This window comes from Lactuca sativa, chromosome 5 (genome assembly GCF_002870075.4).
Source record: "Lactuca sativa cultivar Salinas chromosome 5, Lsat_Salinas_v11, whole genome shotgun sequence".
Taxonomy (NCBI): domain Eukaryota; kingdom Viridiplantae; phylum Streptophyta; class Magnoliopsida; order Asterales; family Asteraceae; genus Lactuca; species Lactuca sativa.
Window position 1 is genome coordinate 270,003,998 of NC_056627.2, and position 23,848 is coordinate 270,027,845.

The following is a 23,848-nucleotide window of genomic DNA, read 5'->3' on the forward strand; positions in this document are numbered from 1 at the left end:
TGGGGATGAATTTGGAAAAATTTTAAAAATGGATTAAATGAAGGCAAACTTTAAGATTTTAATAAAGCGTAATGTAAAATAATTTTTAGAAACTTAAATTAAGCATCTGTATTTCTAAAATAGTTAAACTTTAATCAGTTGTTTTCGGTAGGTGATATTTTTGTAGCAAAAGGTAGAAGAACCCTTATGCTATATCAACTCTGTTGGTTTCTGCAACTAATCAAACGATTTGAGGTAATTCTGAATCCTTTATGTTTTTTATGCTTCGTTTCTTTTTGACCTAATCTTAAAAAGAATCCATTTCACCTAATTCACACATGATTTGTAGGTTTATATCAATTTAGTTGAATTTCAAAATGTTTATCTCAGTCATTTGAAATTCGTATTTGGTATCAGGAAACAAAACTTTTTCGACAATGATAAAGACATTACATTTTCACAAAATTATTATATGGGAAACTGAAAGCATACTATCTTACTTCCCTAGCAAAATTCTTACCAGAAATAGAGCCTTCATAGCAATTAAGCAACCAACCACCTATGATTTCAAAGTCACAAGTAAATCAAGGAAAAAAATTGTGTAAGTGTCATGATTTTATATATTTTTTCGCATATTTATTGTGATTAATTTTTTGTTTTGATCGGAATGAAAGAGATAAATCATTGGCAACCATACATCAACATTTACAAAGCACAAAACCTGTTATTGAGAAACTTGCATGAAAGAGTTAAACCAGAAAGAAAGGAAGGAATATGTAGAAGAAGCAAAAGAAGAAAGGTTCTAAAGCTCCAAGTGGAACTCAATCTATATGGAAGAATGATCAGATTCTTATTGATTTTTGTTGGTCTTTTTGTTTCTTTTTACAGAATGATTATTAGTTAGTAGATGTTATGCAAGTAGACAAATAGTACAATGTTATTTGTTTCTATTAAAAATTGGAGGTCATGTCTAAGGGGTAAATTGTTTCATATCATTATTTGTTTGTTTCCACATGAACTTTTAAATCTAAATCGATCCTAAAATAAACTAGTTTTTTTTTTCCCGAAATGTAGCAATGCGAGGGCAACCCCTCTAGTATATATATATATATATAATACCTTATAAAACATATTTGGTCAAATGCTGAATTTTAAGCCGTACAAACCACATTGCTATATTTATAGTTTATTTATGCATTGAAATCTTATTTAGTCAACAAATGTCAAAAAGTCAAAGCTATGGGCGTCTCTTAAATGTAACATCGCTGAACAAACTTTTCAAAAACATAAATCAGTGAAAACTGAGTTGGTATTTTCTCATATTATTCAACCGATTGAATCGGTCAATAGAGACACACTCTATATGGCATCTTATCTCTTAGTTCTGTCAACATGGTGTTGCCTTCAACCACTCACCCTCGCCATCTCCCTCTAAAAATACCTTACAATCCATCACTACGCTGCCATCCATCATGTTCTGTAAAAAAAAAAAATCACCATAAACCCTAGATGAAGTCACATTCTTCGCTACCAGGGGTTATTATTTTAACTGGGCTCCTTCCATTATCTCAACATTTCCCCATATCTTGGCTATCTGTTCATTGTTCTTATAAACCCTTCTGTCTCTACTCATAAAAGGTATAATACCCTGATTCCACTTTCTCTCTCTTTATATATGTGTGTGTTTGCAAAAATAGAACCAAATCTCTTTGATTTCAGATTTCATAGATCAAACAATGACTTATTTTGCTCAAGGTTGTTCTTTACATTTGCTTATGTAAAACTATGAAAGGGCCTCCAAGCTCCTATTTGAGCCTTCTTCATCGATGTAACAACCTCTACCAACGGCTTCCAACCCAGGAAAACGATATAAAAACTCACCGCCTATTCATTGTTGTTGCGTTTCTATTTCTATTTTGGAATTTTTTATTGTTTGAAAGATTTTGTTTTTAGAGTTTTAACTAACCATGATGACTGATAAGTGACACAATCCAAGCATGTTTTTCATGATTTCATTTATTCATCGATTGTATAATTTTATTGTTAATTTTTTTAGTTTCATGTTTTTCTTCCAGATTTTCTACCAAGATCAACTTTGATTCCATATTTTCTGTTGATGTCCATACAAGGTGCTGCCTGACAATCTTTCATTTTAATTCCCATCGCATGACATGCATTCATGTCTTTCTTTCTAATTTCCTATTTTTTACTCCAAGATCGGCACTGGTGATGATTGTGTCTCTATTCCAGTTGGTGCAACCAATATATGGATAAAAATTTTGCTCATGGATCGGAACACCGATTCAGGTATGGATACAAAACCTTGGCTTCTATTAAATTCGAATGGTGAGTTTAATAATATCTTAATAGGGGTCTGCTTGAAGTTTGAGTATTTGATCAAATCCCTGAATTTGCTGAAGCTATAGCTTTTTTTAGTTTCATTTTATGCATGGGTTTTCTTCTCTTTTTTTTTTTTTTTTCAGTTTGAATGAATGCCTCCAATATGTTTGTTAAAATGTCTCAAAGAAGATTTAATTCTAAAAAAATAGTTAAAATTATGGTTTTATTGTGTTGGTTGTGTACTCATGTTAAAAGTATTGCTTATGGCTTTTAATTTGCTATTAAGGCATTGCCAAAATTTAGTCATGGTTTGTTAGGTTACCTTTGGACTCACAATTTGATAAGAAAATTTGGTGTAGTCTTTATCAGTTCAACTCACACAAAAGAAGATGAGTATGAGGATTTTCACAATAGGTGTTCTGCATGCCTTTATCTCTATCCGATTGTTAAGTGTTACAAGTGTTTGGTATATTCAACAACTTTATTAGAGCATATGATGGAGAGATGCTAGAAATGGAAGTAGAGGCTAAATGCTTGGTTGTATGTATTATGTGTGTCTTTTGTTTATGGATGTATGCTGTGATTTGTATATGTATGTTGTATCTTAATTTTTTCTCTCTATCTATGTGTGTGTGGAGCGTCACTAAGAAAATAATTAAAATTAATATTTACATTAATTTAAGTTTATTTTTATTTGTTATGCATTATTGTATCCTTTTATGTGGTTTGACATATGTTATTTCGAAGCTCTTGGTTTCGACTTAATAAAATTCGTTGTGGCATTTGATTTTGTAAAATATATGATTGCTTTAGGAGAGTTTATGTAATTGCAATATTTGTAAATTCTATATTGTTTTAGTTATAAATTAAGAATGGATGTTTGTTTTTGTAGATAAATCAAACGATTATAAAATACATGCATTTGAAAGCTTAGATATAATAAAGATATAATTTTTATTATGCGGTGAAATTACTATATCATGATCTAAGCATAACAATTCCAAGTTTCATTCTACAAGTATATATAAAGAAAGCAAGCTTTTATGTGTACTTTTTATACATACATTAGCAATATTAGATATAAGGAAAGGTGGCAATATGCACAAAACTAGGGGGTGAGTATTTGGTCCGAACCGACCGTACGGAACCGTTCTTCTTGGATCGGACCAATTTGAGAGAAATATAGAGAAATGTGTTGACCGTAGACATGACCTTTTGAGAATTATTGTGGAGAGAACAAAAAAGATCACTTAACCATATTGGTCTAGAACGAAATTGGTTCGAAAAAAATGAGTGAGAAAAAAGACCAGTACACGAAAAACGTGGTCTAAAGAGGTCGAAAGCAAAGTATCCATCATCCGGGAAAAATTAACTGATCTTGGAAATGAAACCATTAACTAATCTATCGTGTGGAATTCTTGAACACACGCAGTGTTAGTGGTTTACCCCCTTATTACTTATGACAGAAAGTTGGATGCCCGATAATAATGTTATAGAATCTAGACCCATCAAATAGATTGTGTAACGACACCCGATTCATATGTAGAAGCTTCCAGCAAAATGTTATTGATATTGAGAGTTGAAGACCTCGTTAATAGGTGTTCAACGATAAAAAGTCCAAAAACGGACACCGGATGAGAGAGCTATGTTTTTTATACGGGCTTTATCAGTCTAAGCCTATGTGAAAAATATAAATTCAAAATTAGCCGACGAAGTCTAAATGAAAGTTGTAGATCTCGTCGAGAGCTACTTGTGGATATAAAGAATGTCAAAAACGGAGTTCGTATGAAGAAGATACACAATTTTGAAAATCTAGAATTTGGTATGCGTGCGCGTCTGGCGCACGGCGCGCTCGATAAGACCACACAGCCCACCCACTTTTCAACACGTGTTAGGCCAACATTTCACCACATCAATATGTCTAAACCTGGAGCGCGACATGTCACTGTGACACACATTGTGCATCCCAAGAAATCGCCCTATAGATAGCATCTCATTCCTTCATTTATCCTCACACCATCCTATCGAATTCTCTCTGAAAGTTTCGTTATTTAGCCCAATTTTCCTTCATTCTATCCTGTAGCAAAGCCCTACGATGCCCTGAGTACTCATCATAGTAGTAGCCTTCAAGTAGGAGATCCCGAGTCAATATTCTGCTCGCTTAGATCCCGATTCTCGTCTATAGTACTCTGTAAGTGAGCTACACGTACTCTGCTTGCTTGTAATTTATAATCATGTTATAAGTCATTACTAGGAACGTATAAGTAAGATTTATCAATGATTCCAAGTCGTTATATTGCTTGATCTACTTACGGGAGTAATGTCTAGGCTGGATTTACTGAGGTGTTTAAAGTGAGATTTCCAAACAGTATACTTTGTATACCAAACAGATCATACCTCTGATATGATCCTATTTGGTTATTCCTTGTTTAGATCTTGAATTAGACTTTGGGACTGTTAAGGAATCTAAACCAATAGGATAATAGACTAAGACTTAGCATTATGTACATTTAGGTCTTTTGGAAAAAGTGTAAGGCGAAGCTATGCCCGATTCACCAATCACTAGACATTTTTTTCAGGTCATTACGTAGTTTCTATCAAGATCATAATCTGAAATAAAAGTATTATTTATATGAGACATTAAATGCTTGTCTGCATTATCTTTGATATATGTTATTTTTATAGTTACGATAATAATAATTAATTGAAAACTGTATTGGGAATTGATTGCCTTTAGTTATAAGTCTTGCCTTAGGTTTAAGAATAAGACTTTCAAAGGATACTTAGTTGAAATTAAGTTAGATATCAATTAGGTCTCATAACTGGGGGTAGGGTGTGTGAGATCAGAGCAAAGTGTTTCTCATCTTTCTTGGATGACCATAAATGGTGGGTCCAGATCAAACAACTGGCAAGTATGTATGGGTCATCAACTAGAGTAGATGACAAAACTTGACTATTCTAGGCAACCTAGTGAATTATGTTGCTAGTCTGGACTTATAACCCATGGACGTAGATAAAATGGGATACTATATTTATCAAATCTCTGAACATTGGTTGCCTTATATGACTTACATTGGCCAAGGACACCCCTAGTTGTATAGTCAAACAGTTGCTCAAACGATTCATCAGGTTTGGTGATTCCTCCAGATAATCGTTGCTTTAGGATCTATGAGGATCAATTGAGTTGGGTAGTTGGTCTTAGTTCAGATTCTATATAATTTATCTGATAGCTTTATTTGCAGGAGTGATATTAATTATTATCATTAAATTGTTATTGGATTGAAAAGCTACGTATCTCAACAGGTTTTTCCCAAACTTGACCCACTCACTTTTATGCATCACAAGTAGTGGAACCAAAGCTGCAATAGTCTAGTTAGGATGTCGAGTGGAAAAAAGAGATGTGTCTGTAATAAGTCGTTTCAGGGCCTTTTAGTATTTACATTGTAACGTATATTTAGATATGAATGATGACATCCTCTAGGTTTTTAATAAAATGAAATAACCTTGGTTATCTCAAAATGTTTTGTTTAAGTGGAAATTTCCGCATCTCAATTTTTATAAAGTGTAAAGAAAAATGTTTTAATTGATTCAGAAAAATGGGGGAAGTTGCAAAAATGGTTTGGTATTGGATGTGACTGAATACCCGAAATGAAAAAAATCAAATAATCATGCTTCCACTAAAAATTTGGCTCGATTTTAGGTTAGGTTTCCATCTTCAATCAATTTGCATATTTACTTCTCGTTTTCTCTTCCCTATCTCTCACTTGTCTCCCCTCTGCATCTACTACCATCACCATCATCTTCACCAATACCGCGTCACTATCATCTTCCTGCCATCGCCATCGCCATCTCCATATCATTCTCTCCAACTCCCTTTCTTTCCTGACTCCACTCTCTAACACCACGTCGCTTGCTTCCCTTCCATTTTGAGAACCGATTCTATGCTTTCAAGTAATTATTATTGGTTTAATTCCATTTAGGTTTCGTTTGGTTTAGGACTCATTTGGATTTAGGATTTGTTTTGATTTAGGGTTTATTTTGATTTCGGGTTCAGTTTGATAACATAGAATTTTGATTGAAGGTTTCTCACCCTTAGGTTTTTGTTGATTAAAGAACCCAATCCGTTTTATCTAGAACTTGAATGTTCATTGCAATGATTCAGTCATAGTTATTCTTGACAAATTATGTTCATAAAATCGTTCATTAGGTAATCTAATGCGTTTTATCATAGTATTATATGGAGTCAAAGTAGTCATTAGGCATTCAATGTATGAGAATTTCCCTGTTAAGTTTCTTTTGTAATTACTTATTATATTTCTTGTATGTATGCTTCTGTGAGCTTGACATGATGTTTGAGTTTGAAGGAACATTGGTGAGTGATGGCTAGTAACAAATGCAGATGGAGATGGAAACAAAAGGGTTATTGGTGACCTCTTGTTGTTGTAAGGACCTATTAAAATTCTCCAAAGTACAATGCTATAATTGGAAAAAAATTTAATAAACTACTAAAATTTTGTTTTTTTATCTGTATATTTTGTTTCTTGAACAAAGCAACATTGTTATATCATCGTACTTTCAAAGTACAATGTTATTGTACTTTTAAAATACAACAATATAATTAGAAAAAAGGTTTATGAAAATGACTAAAGAGTACATTACATAAACAGATTATGATCCAGATGAATACGAGGACATTTCAGGTCTGGTACTTTTTTTGTTATAGAAAGTACCAAAAGTACATTGTTATTATTTTTATTTATACCCTATATTATGTTGTTATTATAAGTACATTGCCATATAGGATAAAAAGTATAGTATGTTATTATAATTGATAACATGTTCCTATATATAATAAGCCAACGTACATTGCTATAACAATTTAAAAGTTTAGTGGATTTACTAATTATATATGTTTGTCTTACCATTCTTAAGGAGAAAGATTGTGTGATGAAATGGCTAGCATGCGCGAAACTGAAGCACAGAAGGAAGTTGCAAAATGGAGGAGATGCAGAAAAAATGCTTTGCTTAAGCACAAATGGCGGCTATTTCAAGTAAAACAATTTTCCCAAAAATCTGTGACTAGGCACTTAGTTATGTTTCTAATCTAAATAATTGGTAATCGTATTTTATGACACTTTTTAGTTATGCTTAAACTATCGGTAATCGTATGTAACATACTCCCTCCGTCCCAAAATGATAGTCCACTTTTGACTTTTGAATTTTTTTTTCAACTTTGACCTTAAATATATTTATTTATGTTATATATTTCTTGATAAAACTTATAAAAATGAAAAAACATTTAAAATACAATCCATTCATATATTTTGCATCAAGTATTATCTTTCAAAAACAAAAATATTTAAGGTCAAAGTTGAAGAAAAAAGACTGCAAAAATCAAAAGTGGACTATCAATTTGGGACGGAGGTAGTATGATGTTTAATTAGTATGTGAGATATTAATTAGTGTATTATTAGACGTTTAAACAAATACAATAATCGTATTTTGTGACAATTTGTGATTGTATTTTTTGTGTATTCACTTTAGTTTATATTCTATATTTGTGTGGAAAAAAACTGGATTTTTATATTTTTATTATTTTTTTTAAAAGCATTTATCAACGAATTAGTGACGGAATCTTCTGTCGCGAGAAAAAAAGAGTATCGTCGGTAAATCGTCACTAAATGAGTCCGTCAGTAATTTGTTACTTATAGAATCCGTCACTATAAAATGTCCGTTGGTAATCCATCACTAAATGCGTCCGTCGGTACGTGGTGATTATTTCGTCGGTAATTTTGCCGTCGTTCTTCCATCGGCAACCCGTCACAAATCCGTCGGAATTCCGTCACAAGTAATTACTCACGGGTTTTTTACGGCAAACCTAATTCTATCAGTATTCCATCGGAAATTGACTTTACCGACGGTTTTCCAATGGATATGGCCGTCAGAAATTGTCGAGTTTTCTAGTAGTGCTCTCTCTTTCTCTCTCTCTCTCTCTTTCTCTCTCTCTCTCTCTCTCTATATATATATATATATATATATATATATATATATATATATATATATATATATATATATATATAGGGTTAGGTTCATGTGAGACAATAGTATTTTGTGAGACAAGGGGACCAAATCTTGACCACTCATCTTGAATAATCTAAGGCTATAATTAAATCAGATTACACCACAAGGAAGTACAAGGAGGCGGTGGCATTTTTGCAATTAAATGGAACTTCAGGATTAGAATAAGGACGCAGAGGGGCAGTAAGGGGATTTTACTGTCTATTTCATCCAGGTCGCAAACAACACTCCGTATTCTTTCAAATCTTCTTCATTCTGATTCAAAAAACCCTAATCTCGATACGAACAATGAAACCTGTTTGATTCAATCTCGATCATCAACATATTTTGTTTCCTTCAGATTTAGATTTGAACGCTCTGATTTTATCAACCTTTCATTCTGATTTTGATTCTGAAATCGCTCGAGCATCAATTGATCCTGAATCCAAAGCATTCCAAATTTCTTATTCCAACAAATGGATACATAATCGGATTCAGATTAATTCATTCCAGGTAACGTATAATAGTATAATTTATCTGCATCATGATTCAAACATTTCTTTGTTTTTCTCACGTATAAAACCCTCCACCTCGATGAACACTAAAAATCCTTTTTTTCCTGATCTACAGTTCGATTGAAGAACTGTTAAATCGAGATCAAGTTTTTATTTTAACAATTAGATTCCTCTCATGCTTAAACATCATGATTACTCCCATTCTGATTACAGGAGAGATTTGCAATTGAAGAACCCTAAAAATCCTTTTTTTCACTATGATTAATATTATCAAATTTGTGATTCTGATTATGTTCCCTGATCAAGCTTTCAATCACATAGTATTACAGAATCAAAGAAATCAGATCAAGATCTCAAGAATACCTGGTTTAACATAATCAGATTCAGTTTCAACATAATCAGATTCAGGTTCTAATTATCATATAAAATCTCTCTCTCTCTCTTTTTTTTTTTTTTTTTTTTTTTTTTTTTTTTTTTTTTACTTCGCTTCATATCTACTCCAAATAACTATTTTTTTGTGTCAAAGAAGTCAAAGTAAAAATGAATAAACCATGATATATCTTTTTATATATAACTTTCTTCACATTTGAAATTTGAATGTATAATATTCTACCGATTCTATGAATTTTTAATGAGAATGCATACTATTCTACATTTTTTAGTATCATATTCTACATATTTGCACCAGTTAAACACCTTGTAATTCTACATAAACCTTGCACTTCCATGAAGCACAGTATGCCAGATATTTTAAAATATGAATATGTGATATTCTAATTATTTTATAAATTGTAATGTGGAACGGATAGTATTCTACATATGTTAATACAATATTCTATATATTCTGTATATTTTCTATGGTATGTGCAATATTCTGCATATGTTAGTATAATATTCTATATATTCTGAATATGTATTCTTGTTCTTTAACTATTTCTCCCAATTTGTCATGTACATCACAATTATTTGCTAAACAGGTTGTGAACTGATGATTAATTTCTAAAATCTTCATTGAATTGAATGTGTGATATCATATATTACATATTTTCACCAGTTAAAGACCGTGCACTTTTGTATAAATCTTGAACTTCCACGCAATATAGAATCCTATATATATATATTTCAAAATATGAATTGTTATTACATGATAGTTTGATAAGTCATATGGTACTTCTTAATTTGATCCATATGTTACTTTGTTTGATTATTTTGATGATCGATTAAAAATATTAGTAAAATAGTGTTCGGTAACATAATATTCTACGTATTCTTATTTGTTAAGTTAGGTGTTACTTCATAATTTGGTTTCGGGTGTTATTTTATTGATTAATCAGATGTTACTGTTTACTTTGATAAATCAGAACTAATTCATACACGAATGACTTTATTGTGTAAAGTTAATGTCTTTATGTAGCACATTCTAACATTCTATATTTTCTTTTATCATAACTTGATGTATTATTCAAAGAATAGTTCTTTATACTTTACTAGGAGAATGTATGATAACTTGATGTTAATTATTATTAGAATGTAGTTTACGCTTTATAATAGCAATACTCTAGTTTTTTGTCAAGTATTTAATAGACAATTTAACGTATTAGTTTGGTTTATGGTATTTAGTGTGAATATTCTAGTATTTTGTTCTAAAAGAAGCATGATGTATATTTTGATGCAGATCAAGTGACAAGAATGGCTAAATCAAGAGCAAAATATGTTGTTGATATTAAAACTATGAAAACAATGATAGTTCAATTGATAGATCTTTATCATAATGCGAAATAAAGGACAAAGTATAACATTAAAAACATTAACGTATATGGATATTTGATATAAATACTCTAAGTTAACATATTATTAAGTGTTATATGCTTCTTTTCACGATGTTGATTTTTCTTAGAATGTACATATTTTTATATTTGATTTTTATTAGGTTATAAAATGATGCATCTGTTTTAGTTTTTTTTTGTGTGTTAATAAAGTTATGATATATGTTTTGATGCATCTGAAAATATTGATTAAGAAACTATAATGAAGGGAAGAGATTGATGGAAAAAGAAAGCATAAGGTATCCAAAAATAGAATTGATGGAAGTTTGGTGATGTGTGGTGGTGAATAAAATTCTTAAAATGTTACAAAATGTTTGATTTTTGTTATTACTTGACTGTAGTTTGTATATTCTAGGTATTTTGTTCTGGTAAATATTTGTTTACATTGATTCTACTTTTTATGATGCAGCCAAATTGAATGATCACCTAAACTAATTGAAGAAGCTAAGGATTTTGCAAAAGCTAACCGACTAAAGCATCTTAACTTGGTGCATGAAGCGATGTAGCGAAATGAAGATTGTTGATCTAATTGATAAAATATTTGCAAGAATTTAATGGTTAATGAATTTGGAGTCTTTTTCTCTTTGAAGATTGGCTATATTTTCTATATTTTGAATAACATGTATGGTTGAATGTTTGGTAAACAATAGTTATGGTTTGAAGGTTGGTGAATATTTAATAAAACAATATTGTGGTTGAACAATAGTTATGTTTTAAATGATAATACATGTAATCTTTCACATATTAGATGAGTTTAAAAGTAAAGTCTTTATGTAAAATATTTTATCAGAATAATATTGTATGTTTTATGTTATAATAACTATATTTATAATATTCTAATAAAATAATTTCATGTGTTGTTCGTTATCGTCAATTGATGTTTATGTCTTTTTTAGAATTAATAGTTTATGTCGTGTAATTGTAGTAATATCTTTTACATATTAGACGAGTTTAAAATTAAATTCTCTATGTAAAATATTCTATCAGAATAATATTATATGTTTTATGTAATAATAAGTATATGTATAATATTCTAATAGAATAATTTTATATGTTATTTGTTATCGTCAATTAATTTTATGTCTTTTTTTTAGAATTTAAGTCACTATTCAAGGTAAATTTTATAACTAGAGTGTATGATGTTTAAAATAATTAGAATGTTGTAGTTTATGATGTATGATGTTTATAATCAAATAAAATAAAGTTCTAGGTTTTTTTAAATAAGTTCATTTATTTCCATGAAAATAATATGTATACCTAGAATATTCTAATACAATTATGTTATATGTTATCAGTTTTCATAAATTTATTTTATATATATATATATATATATATATATATATATATATATATATATATATATATATATATATATATAATATTCTAATAGAATAATGTTATAGGTTACCCTTTGAATAAGTTGATTTATTACATGAAAGTAGTATATATATGTATAATATTCTAATAGAATAATATTATATATTGTATGTTTTTATAATCTATATGTAGAATATTTTAATAGAATAATATTCTATGACATTTTAAGTTATATCCAAAATATTCTAATATAATAATGCCTAATTAAATTTTGGCTTTTTTAATACTCAATGATATGATATTAATCTAGCTATTCAAAATATTCAATATTTTTTTAATGTGTTGTTAATATGTAATATTATAAACTTATATGTAATATTATGAAATTCAAAAATAAAGGACATAAAGCTATTTTCCAACAAAAACTCAATCTTTATCTTTCGAAACAATATTCTACTAGTTCTAATTTTGTATAGTACAATATCTAATAATTCTGTTTTGTTTTGTATATGAGCTTCTAGTATACTTTTATAGTAATTCTGAGTTTTGTATGCTAGAATTAGTATTCTATCCATTCTAATTTTGATGATGAATTGCTAAATATCGAAATTGTTGATGAATTGCTAAATATCCTTTCTAATCAATCCTTTATGATAATCCTTCGGTAGTAGATAAATTGAAGATGAATTGTTGAAAATTAATGTTGAAATATCAAAATTCCTTATCGATGTCTGTAATAGAGAAACTGATGATGAATTTTAAAAACTGATGTTTGGTACAATATTCTAGTCATTCTGATTTTATATATCATATTATTCAAGTCATTTTGATTTGTGTAGTAAAATATTATTGGAATTACGTTTTATATATTAGCTTCTAGTATAATATTCTAGCCTTTTTGAAACTATGTTGCGATAATGAGTAAGAAGTAAAGTACATTGTCTATAGTAGTAGAAAGATTAAAGTATTTGCTATTTTTCGTAATTCAGGATATTCTAATATGGCATGCTTTTGGTTCATAATTGATATTCTACCATTCTGATATGATAGATCGTATGGTACTTCATAACTTATTAACTGAATATTATGAATTCATTTAATAAGTTATACTTATAAGTTTAGTGTCTTATTGTTTTTCAGGAACATGAAGAAATGTTCGAAAAGGCCTTCTAGAAAGTTTTTGTAGAAAAAGAGAATATGGAAGAAATTGTTTTTAATTGTATATCGATGTTTCCAAATGAAACTAGAACATGGAATTGGCAAAACAGTTCAATGACTTATTTTCGAGTACAATTTTTTGAAGTACCAATAAGCCAGAAAGTGGACAAGCGCATGTTGGAATGGTAGAAACTCAAAATCAAGGGACAGAGGAAAGGATTGAAACCGAAGATAGTGAAATGGAGGATAATGATCAAAATGCTTAAAATCAACATATATGGATACATTTGTGAAATTAAATAGGAAACTCACTTTGGTGCATTTTTTTTTTCAAATTCTGATTTAGATGTCGAAAGGATAAATACATAATGTAATTAGATGTACACAACATTGTTCAATTTATTCTAGTATGAAAAGATGATAATATATATAGAGAACATTGTGCAAACTATTCCTTGAAAATATTGTTCATTGTTACAGATTTCCTTGTGCAAACTATTCTAATTAACATATAAAATGAACTTATATTACATAAGATTCTAATGTTATATTTAATATTCTGAATATATATACCATTCTAACAGAATAATTTAATTATGTTGTCTATATTCAAGTCACAACTTAATATTCTTATGGAATAATGTTATAGGATGTTTGTATATGTAGAACATTCTGAATAGAATGTAATACTAAATGATTATATGAACATCAAATATCGAACTAGAATATAACAATATATATGTAAGAAAATTAAAATAATGCACAACTTATTTGTAAATACTAATGTAAAAGTAAACACTTAGAATATAGTGTTATCGTTTTATAAAATTACCTCAAATACATCACTTGAAACCAAACAAAAAAATATAAGCAAATTTACAACATCCCACTACATTGAATGAGACACTCCAGGAAATTATTATTGAACCACATTCTCTACAGTTCCATTCAAGACTTACCTAAAAAGTTGGAATGATAGAAAATATGAAAGTTTTATCTAATTTCATAACTATATGTACCACTTTACACTATGAAAGGGTTGAAAGGGGTTTGATGTAGGGATGAGCATCGGAACCGGGTAACCGCTTTTGGAACCGGAACCGCCTCGGAACTGCCGGTTTTGGAACCGGAACCGCCTTAGGCGGTTCCAGTTCCGGTTCCTAAAGTTATGGAACCGCCTAAGGCGGTTCCGGTTCCGGTTCTCGTTTTTTCGGAACCGCTACCCGCTGGTTACCCGCCGGAACCGGTTTATATATATATATATATATATATATATATATATATATATATATATATATATATATATAATATCAGATAAAGGTGTGTTACTTAGACCGGTTTAGAATATATTGGTCCGATTTTGTCCGTCTTTGGTCCGAATTGATTTAATTTGGATCGAACTAAATTGCGGTTTTGTTGAAAAAAGTTAACAAAATTAATGCGACCGGGTTACCCGCTCCCGGAACCGGAACCGCCGGTTCCGGGATTGGTTCCAAATATTTAAAAACCGCCTAGAGCGGTTCCGGTTCCGGTTCTAACTTTCTAGGAACCGCCGGTTCCAGTTCCGGTTCCGGTTCTCGCCAAATGAGGCGGGTACCCGCCTACGCTCATCCCTAGTTTGATGGGTATTAGGGTACATATATGTTGCAATAACAACGTTTAAAGTTGCACAAATGTAGAGAACAATTTCAACAAGAAAGAAATAAAGAGAGTGCAGGGAGTAAATTAAACCATTTTCATTATAAATTTCGATTCTAAAGATGAACCAAGTCCTCATCATCCATCAACTTCTTAGCCACTTTAACTCTTTATGGACCAAGCACCATTGAAACCAACATGTCAATATGCTTCTTGAAGTTCTCATCATTAATTAATGGTGGCAAGATATGGATGATATGCTTCTTCCAGCATATGCACTGAACAATTGCATTGATGACAGTTGTATGTCCTTCAATCACTGACAAAAAGAAGTACACCGGTGATCACTAAGTTAAGAAAAACAACTTGGAATTTGGGGTCAATATCATTAAATAGTAACAAAGTTTAAGGGTGGGAAACGAGTGATATATCAGACTCTACATCACACTCTTTATTCATTCAGGACTTTCATCAAACAGGTAGAGTGCGTGTATAATGTAAGATAATTGGCTCAAGAACAATCATAGTTATGTACATACCTCATTGATTTTATAGAATGAGCACAAAATAACACGAAGATACGTTATTTTTGCTTGCTTATCTTCATTTAATATGTGCTCGAATGCACAAAAAAGAAACAAAAGCTTGAAATTGATAATCGATGGTTGAAATCAAAAACTTGAAATGATAATAGATTTAAGATAAAGTTAAATTGAAAAAACACCTGATTTGATAGTAAACTCGAAGCATCAATCTGATGGAAATCGATAGCAGTTGATGATTGATTACCAATGTTGATGAATGGCTAAGAATCGTTGATCTGAAAGCGATGAAAACTCAGGGGAATAAAACAAAAAGCTTGATCAATTGATGAAATCATGATGTAGAGTAAAAAGTACAGCTTGAAAGATTGTTAGTTATTCTTGAAGATGAAGATTAGCAGAAATCGACTAAACACTTGAACTTCTACCTTGGATGAAATTGATGATCACAGAGCTACAATCGATAAAAATCTTGTAATAAATTGTTGATGTCGATAGATGAACATAAACCTCAATACCCAAATCAAAGCAAATAGAAGATTGATCAGTGTGAATTGAAGATGAAGGAATGTTGATCGATTATTATGAATTGGTAGAAAGAATCGAAGTAGCTGGGTTTTGTGATAACGTGAATATATATATATATATATATATATATATATATATATATATATATATATATATATAGGGTTAGGTTCATGTGAGACAATAGTATTTTGTGAGACAAGGGGACCAAATCTTGACCACTCATCTTGAATAATCTAAGGCTATAATTAAATCAGATTACACCACAAGGAAGTACAAGGAGGCGGTGGCATTTTTGCAATTAAATGGAACTTCAGGATTAGAATAAGGACGCAGAGGGGCAATAAGGGGATTTTATTGTCTATTTCATCCAGGTCGCAAAAAACACTCCGTATTCTTTCAAATCTTCTTCATTCTGATTCATAAAACCCTAATCTCGATATAAACAATGAAACCTGTTTGATTCAATCTCGATCATCAACATCTTTTGTTTCCTTCAGATTTAGATTTGAACGCTCTGATTTTATCAACCTTTCATTCTGATTTTGATTCTAAAATCGCTTGAGCATCAATTGATCCTGAATCAAAAGCATTCCAAATTTCTTATTCCAACAAATGGATACAGAATCGGATTCAGATTAATTCATTCCAGGTAAGGTATAATAGTATAATTTATCTGCATCATGATTCAAACATTTCTTTGTTTTTCTCACGTATAAAACCCTCCACCTCGATGAACACTAAAAATCCTTTTTTTTCCTGATCTACAGTTCGATTGAAGAACTGTTAAATCGAGATTATGTTTTTATTTTAACAATTAGATTCCTCTCATGCTTAAACATCATGATTACTCCCATTCTGATTACAGGAGAGATTTGCAATTGAAGAACCCTAAAAATCATCTTTTTCACTATGATTAATATTATCAAATTTGTGATTCTGATTATGTTCCCTGATCAAGCTTTCAATCACATAGTATTACAGAATCAAAGAAATCAGATCAAGATCTCAAGAATACCTGGTTTAACATAATCAGATTCAGGTTCAACATAATCAGATTCAGGTTCTAATTATCATATAAAATCTCTTTTTTTTTTTTTTTTTTTTTTTTTTTTTTTTTTTTTTTTTTACTTCGCTTCATATCTACTCCAAATAACTATTTTTTTGTGGCAAAGTAGTCAAAGTAAAAATGAATAAACCATGATATATCTTTTTATATATAACTTTCTTCACATTTGAAATTTGAATGTATAATATTCTACATTTTTTAGTATCATATTCTACATATTTGCACCAGTTAAACACATTGTAATTCTACATAAACATTGCACTTCCATGAAGCATAGTATGCCAGATATTTTAAAATATGAATATGTGATATTCTAATTATTTTATAAATTGTAATGTGGAACGGATAGTATTCTACATATGTTAATACAATATTCTATATATTCTGTATATTTTCAATGGTATGTGCAATATTCTGCATATGTTAGTATAATATTCTGAATATGTATTCTTGTTCTTTAACTCTTTCTCCCAATTTGTCATGTACATCACAATCATTTGCTAAACAGGTTGTGAACTGATGATTAATTCCTAAAATCTTCATTGAATTGAATATGTGATATCATATTCTACATATTTTCACCAGTTAAAGACCGTGCACTTTTGTATAAACCTAGAACTTCCACGCAATATAGAATCCTATATATATATATATATATATATATATATTTCAAAGTATGAATTGTTATTATGTGATAGTTTGATAAGTCATATGGTACTTCTTAATTTGATCCATATGTTACTTTGTTTGATTATTTTGATGATCGATTAAAAATATTAGTAAAATAGTGTTCGGTAACATAATATTCTAGGTATTCTTATTTGTTAAGTTAGGTGTTACTTCATAATTTGGTTTCGGGTGTTATTTTATTGATTAATCAGATGTTACTGTTTACTTTGATAAATCAGAACTAATTCATACACGAATGACTTTATTGTGTAAAGTTAATGTCTTTATGTAGCACATTCTAACATTTTATATTTTATTTTATCATAACTTGATGTATTATTCAAAGAACAGTTCTTTATACTTTACTAGGAGAATGTATGATATTGATTATTATTGAAATGAAGTATATGATTAATAATGTTAATATTATGATATTCTAGATTTTATTTTATCATAACTTAATGTACAATTCAAAGAAAAGTTCTTTATATGCTATTTGGAGAGTCTATGATGTTGATTATTATTAGAATGTAGTTTACGCTTTATAATAGCAATACTCTAGTTTTTTGTCAAGTATTTAATAGACAATTTAACGTATTATTTTGGTTTATGGTATTTAGTGTGAATATTCTAGTATTTTGTTCTAAAAGAAGCATGATGTATATTTTGATGCAGATCAAGTGACAAGAATGGCTAAATCAAGAGCAAAATATGTTGTTGATATTAAAACTATGAAAACAATGATAGTTCAATTGATAGATCTTTACCAGAATGCAAAATAAAGGATAAAGTATAACATTAAAAACATTAACGTATATGGATATTTGATATAAATACTCTAAGTTAACATATTATTAAGTGTTATATTCTTCTTTTCACGATGTTGATTATTCTTAGAATGTAGATATTTTTATATTTGATTTTTATTAGGTTATAAAATGATGCATCTGTTTTAGTTTTTTTTTTTTTTTTTTTTTTTTTTTTTTTTTGTGTTAATAAAGTTATGATATATGTTATGATGCATTTGAAAATCTTGATTAAGAAACTTGGTATATAATGAAGGGAAGAGATTGATGGAAAAAGAAAACATAAGGTATCCAAAAATAGAATTGATGGAAGTTTGGTGATGTGTGGTGGTGAATAAAATTCTTAAAATGTTACAAAATGTTTGATTTTTGTTATTACTTGACTGTAGTTTGTATATTCTAGGTATTTTGTTCTGGTAAATATTTGTTTACATTGATTCTACTTTTCATGATGCAGCCAAATTGAATGATCACCTAAACTAATTGAAGAAGCTAAGGAGTTTGCAAAAAGCTAACCGACTAAAGCATCTTAACTTGGTGCATGAAGCGATGTAGTGAAATGAAGATTGTTGATCTAATTGATAAAATATTTGCAAGAATTTAATGGCTAATGAATTTGGAGTCTTTTTCTCTTTGAAGATTGACTATATTTTCTATATTTTGAATAACATGTATGGTTGAATGTTTGGTAAACAATAATTATGGTTTGAAGGTTTGAAGATTGGTGAATATTTAATAAAACAATATTATGGTTGAACAATAGTTATGTTTTAAATGATAATACATGTAATCTTTCACATATTAGATGAGTTTAAAAGTAAAGTCTTTATGTAAAATATTTTATCAGAATAATATTGTATGTTTTATGTTATAATAACTATATTTATAATATTCTAATAAAATAATTTCATGTGTTGTTCGTTATCGTCAATTGATGTTTATGTTTTTTTTAGAATTAATAGTTTATGTCGTGTAATTGTAGTAATATCTTTTACATATTAGACGAGTTTAAAATTAAATTCTCTATGTAAAATATTCTATCAGAATAATATTATATGTTTTATGTAATAATAAGTATATGTATAATATTCTAATAGAATAATTTTATGTGTTATTTGTTATCGTCAATTAATTTTATGTCTTTTTTTAGAATTTAAGTCACTATTCAAGGTAAATTTTATAACTAGAGTGTATGATGTTTAAAATAATTAGAATGTTGTAGTTTATGATGTATGGTGTTTATAATCAAATAAAATAAAGTTCTAGGTTTTTTTAAATAAGTTCATTTATTTCCATGAAAATAATATGTATACGTAGAATATTCTAATACAATTATGTTATATGTTATTAGTTTTCATAAATTATATATATATATATATATATATATATATATATATATATATATATATATATATATATATATATATAATATTCTAATAGAATAATGTTATAGGTTACCCTTTGAATAAGTTGATTTATTACATGAAAGTAGTATATATGTGTATAATATTCTAATAGAATAATATTATATGTTGTATGTTTTTATATTCTATATGTAGAATATTTTAATAGAATAATATTCTATGACATTTTAAGTTATATCGAAAATATTCTAATATAATAATGCCTAATTAAATTTTGGCTTTTTTAATACTCAATGATATGATATTAATCTAGCTATTTAAAATATTCAATATTTTTTTAATGTGTTGTTAATATGTAATATTATAAACTTATATGTAATATTATGAAATTCAAAAATAAAGGACATAAAGCTATTTTCCAACAAAAACTCAATCTTTAGCTTTCGAAACAATATTCTACTAGTTCTGATTTTGTATAGTACAATATCTAATCATTCTGTTTTGTTTTGTATATGAGCTTCTAGTATACTTTTATAGTAATTCTGAGTTTTGTATGATAGAGTTAGTATTCTATCCATTCTAATTTTGATGATGAATTGCTAAATATCGAAACTGTTGATGAGTTTTTCATTGATTCTTGTTGATATTTATTTTATAATAGAAAAATTGATGAATAATTGCTGAAAATCGATCATGTGCGATAATCCTTTGATAATATAGAATTGATGATGAATTGTTGAAAATAAATGTTGAAATCCAGAAATTCCTTATCAGTGTATGTAAGATAGAAAATGATCATGAATTGTTAAACATTTATGTTTAGTATAATATTCTAGTCATTTTGATTTTGTATAACATATTATTCTAATAATTTTGATTTGTGTAGTAAAAATTTCTAGTTTTTTGGTTTTGTGTATTAGCTTCTAGTATAATATTCTAGTCCTTCTAGTTTTGTATATTAGAGTTAGTATGGTAGTCATTCTCATTTTTATGTTGAATTAATGAAATCGATTGATTATGAGTTGTTGATAATCCTTATGTAATAGCAAAATTTATGATAAATAGCTGAAAATCGATAATTGTTTTTAATCCTTTAGTAATAGCAAAAAATTTTGATGATGAATTATTGAAAATCGATGTTCTGATATGAGATTACAAAAAATCGATGTCTAAAATCAATTATTGATGATAATCCTTCAGTAATAGAGAAATTGATGATGAATTGTTGAAAACCGATGTAATCTCAAAATTACTTATAGATGTCTATAATAGAGAAAGTGAAGATGAATTGTTAAACATTGATGTTTAGTACAATATTCTAGTCATTTTGATTTTGTATAGTATATTATTCTTTTAATTTTGATTTGTGTAGTAAAATATGTAATTTTATTTTGTATATTAACTTCTAGTATAATATTCTAGCCATTCTATTTTGTATATTAACTTCTAGTATAATATTTTAGCCATTCTGTTTAGTATCATGTTCATTCCCATTTTTATCATAAATTGTTGTAAATCGATTGCCGATGAGTTGATAATCTTATGTAATAGCAAAGTTTATGATAGATTAGTAAATTGTTGAAAATCGAAACTTGCTTATAATCCTTCAGTAATAGCAAAATTCTTTGATGATGAATTGCTGAAAATCGATTTTCTGATGTGAAATTATATAAAATTGATAAGTAATCAATCCTTTATGATAATCCTTTGGTAGTAGATAAATTGGAGATGAATTGCTGAAAATTAATGTTGAAATATCAAAATTCCTTATCGATGTCTGTAATAGAGAAACTGATGATGAATTTTAAAAACTGATGTTTAGTACAATATTCTAGTCATTCTAATTTTATATATCATATTATTCAAGTCATTTTGATTTGTGTAGTAAAATATTATAGGAATTACGTTTTATATATTAGCTTCTAGTATAATATTCTAGCCTTTTTGAAACTATGTTGCTATAATGAGTAAGAAGTAAAGTACATTGTTTATAGTAGTAGAAAGATTAAAGTATGTTGATATTTTTCGTAATTCTAGATATTCTGATATGGCATGCTTTTGGTTCATAATTGATATTCTACCATTCTGATATGATAGATCGTATGGTACTTCATAACTTATTAGAATATTATGATTTCATTTAATAAGTTATATTTATAATTTTAGTGTCTTATTGTTTTTCAGGAACATGAAGAAATGTTCGAAAAGGCCTTCTAGAAAGTTTTTGTAGAAAAAGAGAATATGGAAGAAATTGTTTTTAATTGTATATCGATGTTTCCAAATGAAACTAGAACATGGAATTGGCAAAACAGTTCAATGACTTATTTTCGAGTACAATTTTTTAAAGTACCAATAAGCCAGAAAGTGGATAAGCACATGTTGGAATGGTAGAAACTCAAAATCAAGGGACAAAGGAAAGGATTGAAACCGAAGATAGTGAAATGGAGGATAATGATCAAAATGCTTAAAATCAACATATATGGATACATTTGTGAAATTAAATAGGAAACTCACTTTGGTGCATTTTTTTTTCAAATTCTAATTTAGATGTTGAAAGGATAAATACATAATGTAATTAGATGTACACAACATTGTTCAATTTATTCTAGTATGAAAAGATGATAATATATATAGAGAACATTGTGCAAACTATTCCTTGAAAATATTGTTCATTGTTAAAGATTTCCTTGTGCAAACTATTCTAATTAACATATAAAATGAACTTATATTACATAAGATTCTAATGTTATATTTAATATTCTGAATATATATACCATTCTAACAGAATAATTTAATTATGTTGTCTATATTCAAGTCACAACTTAATATTCTTATGGAATAATGTTATAGGATGTTTGTATATGTAGAACATTTTTAATAGAATGTAATACTAAATGATTATATGAACATCAAATATCGAACTAGAATATAACAATATATATGTAAGAAAATTAAAATAATGCACAATTTATTTGTAAATACTAATGTAAAAGTAAACATTTAGAATATAGTGTTATCGTTTTATTCAATTACCTCAAATACATCACTTGAAACCAAACCAAAAAAATATAAGCAAATTTACAACATCCCACTACATTGAATGAGACACTCCAGGAAATTATTATTGAACCACATTCTCTACAGTTCCATTCAAGACTTACCTAAAAAGTTGGAATGATAGAAAATATGAAAGTTTTATCTAATTTCATAACTGTATGTACCACTTTACACTATGAAAGGGTTGAAAGGGGTTTGATGGGTATTAGGATACATATCTGTTGAAATAATAATGTTTAAAGTTGCACAAATGTAGAGAACAATTTCAATAAGAAAGAAATAAAGAGAGTGCAGGGAGTAAATTAAACCATCTTCATTACAAATTTCGATTCTAAAGATGAACCAAGTCCTCATCATCCATCAACTTCTTAGCCACTTTAACTCTTTATGGACCAAGCACCATTGAAACCAACATTTCAATATGCTTCTTGAAGTTCTCATCATTAATTAATGGTGGCAAGATATGGATGATATGCTTCTTCCAACATATGCACTGAACAATTGCATTGATGGCAATTGTATGTCCTTCAATCACTGACAAAAAGAAGTACACCGGTGATCACTAAGTTAAGAAAAACAGCTTGGAATTTGGGGTCAATATCATTAAATAGTAACAAAGTTTAAGGGTGGGAAAGGAGTGATATATCAGACTCTACATCACACTCTTGATTCATTCAGGACTTTCATCAAACAGGTAGAGTGCGTGTATAATGTAAGATAATTGGCTCAAGAACAATAATAGTTATGTACATACCTCATTGATTTTATAGAATGAGCACAAAATAACACGAAGATACGTTATTTTTGCTTGCTTATCTTCATTTAATATGTGCTCGAATGCACAAAAAAAAACAAAAGCTTGAAATTGATAATCGATGGTTGAAATCAAAAACTTGAAATGATAATAGATTTAAGATGAAGTTAAATTGAAAAAACACCTGATTTGATAGTAAACTCGAAGCATCAATCTGATGGAAATCGATAGC

General features: G+C 28.6%; 1 long non-coding RNA gene across 2 annotated transcripts; it reads left to right on the forward strand.

The window, feature by feature from the left end:
* Window positions 1–1,279: 1,279 nt before the first annotated feature.
* LOC111912455 (uncharacterized) lies at window positions 1,280–3,031 on the forward strand. Of its 2 annotated transcripts, XR_002857170.3 has the most exons (4): window positions 1,280–1,617; window positions 2,055–2,108; window positions 2,196–2,286; window positions 2,679–3,031. It is a non-coding gene; the product is annotated as an uncharacterized LOC111912455 (long non-coding RNA). The 2 variants fall into 2 exon arrangements; XR_008224093.1 differs by having other exon boundaries at window positions 2,055–2,286.
* The last annotated feature ends 20,817 nt before the right edge of the window (window positions 3,032–23,848 follow it).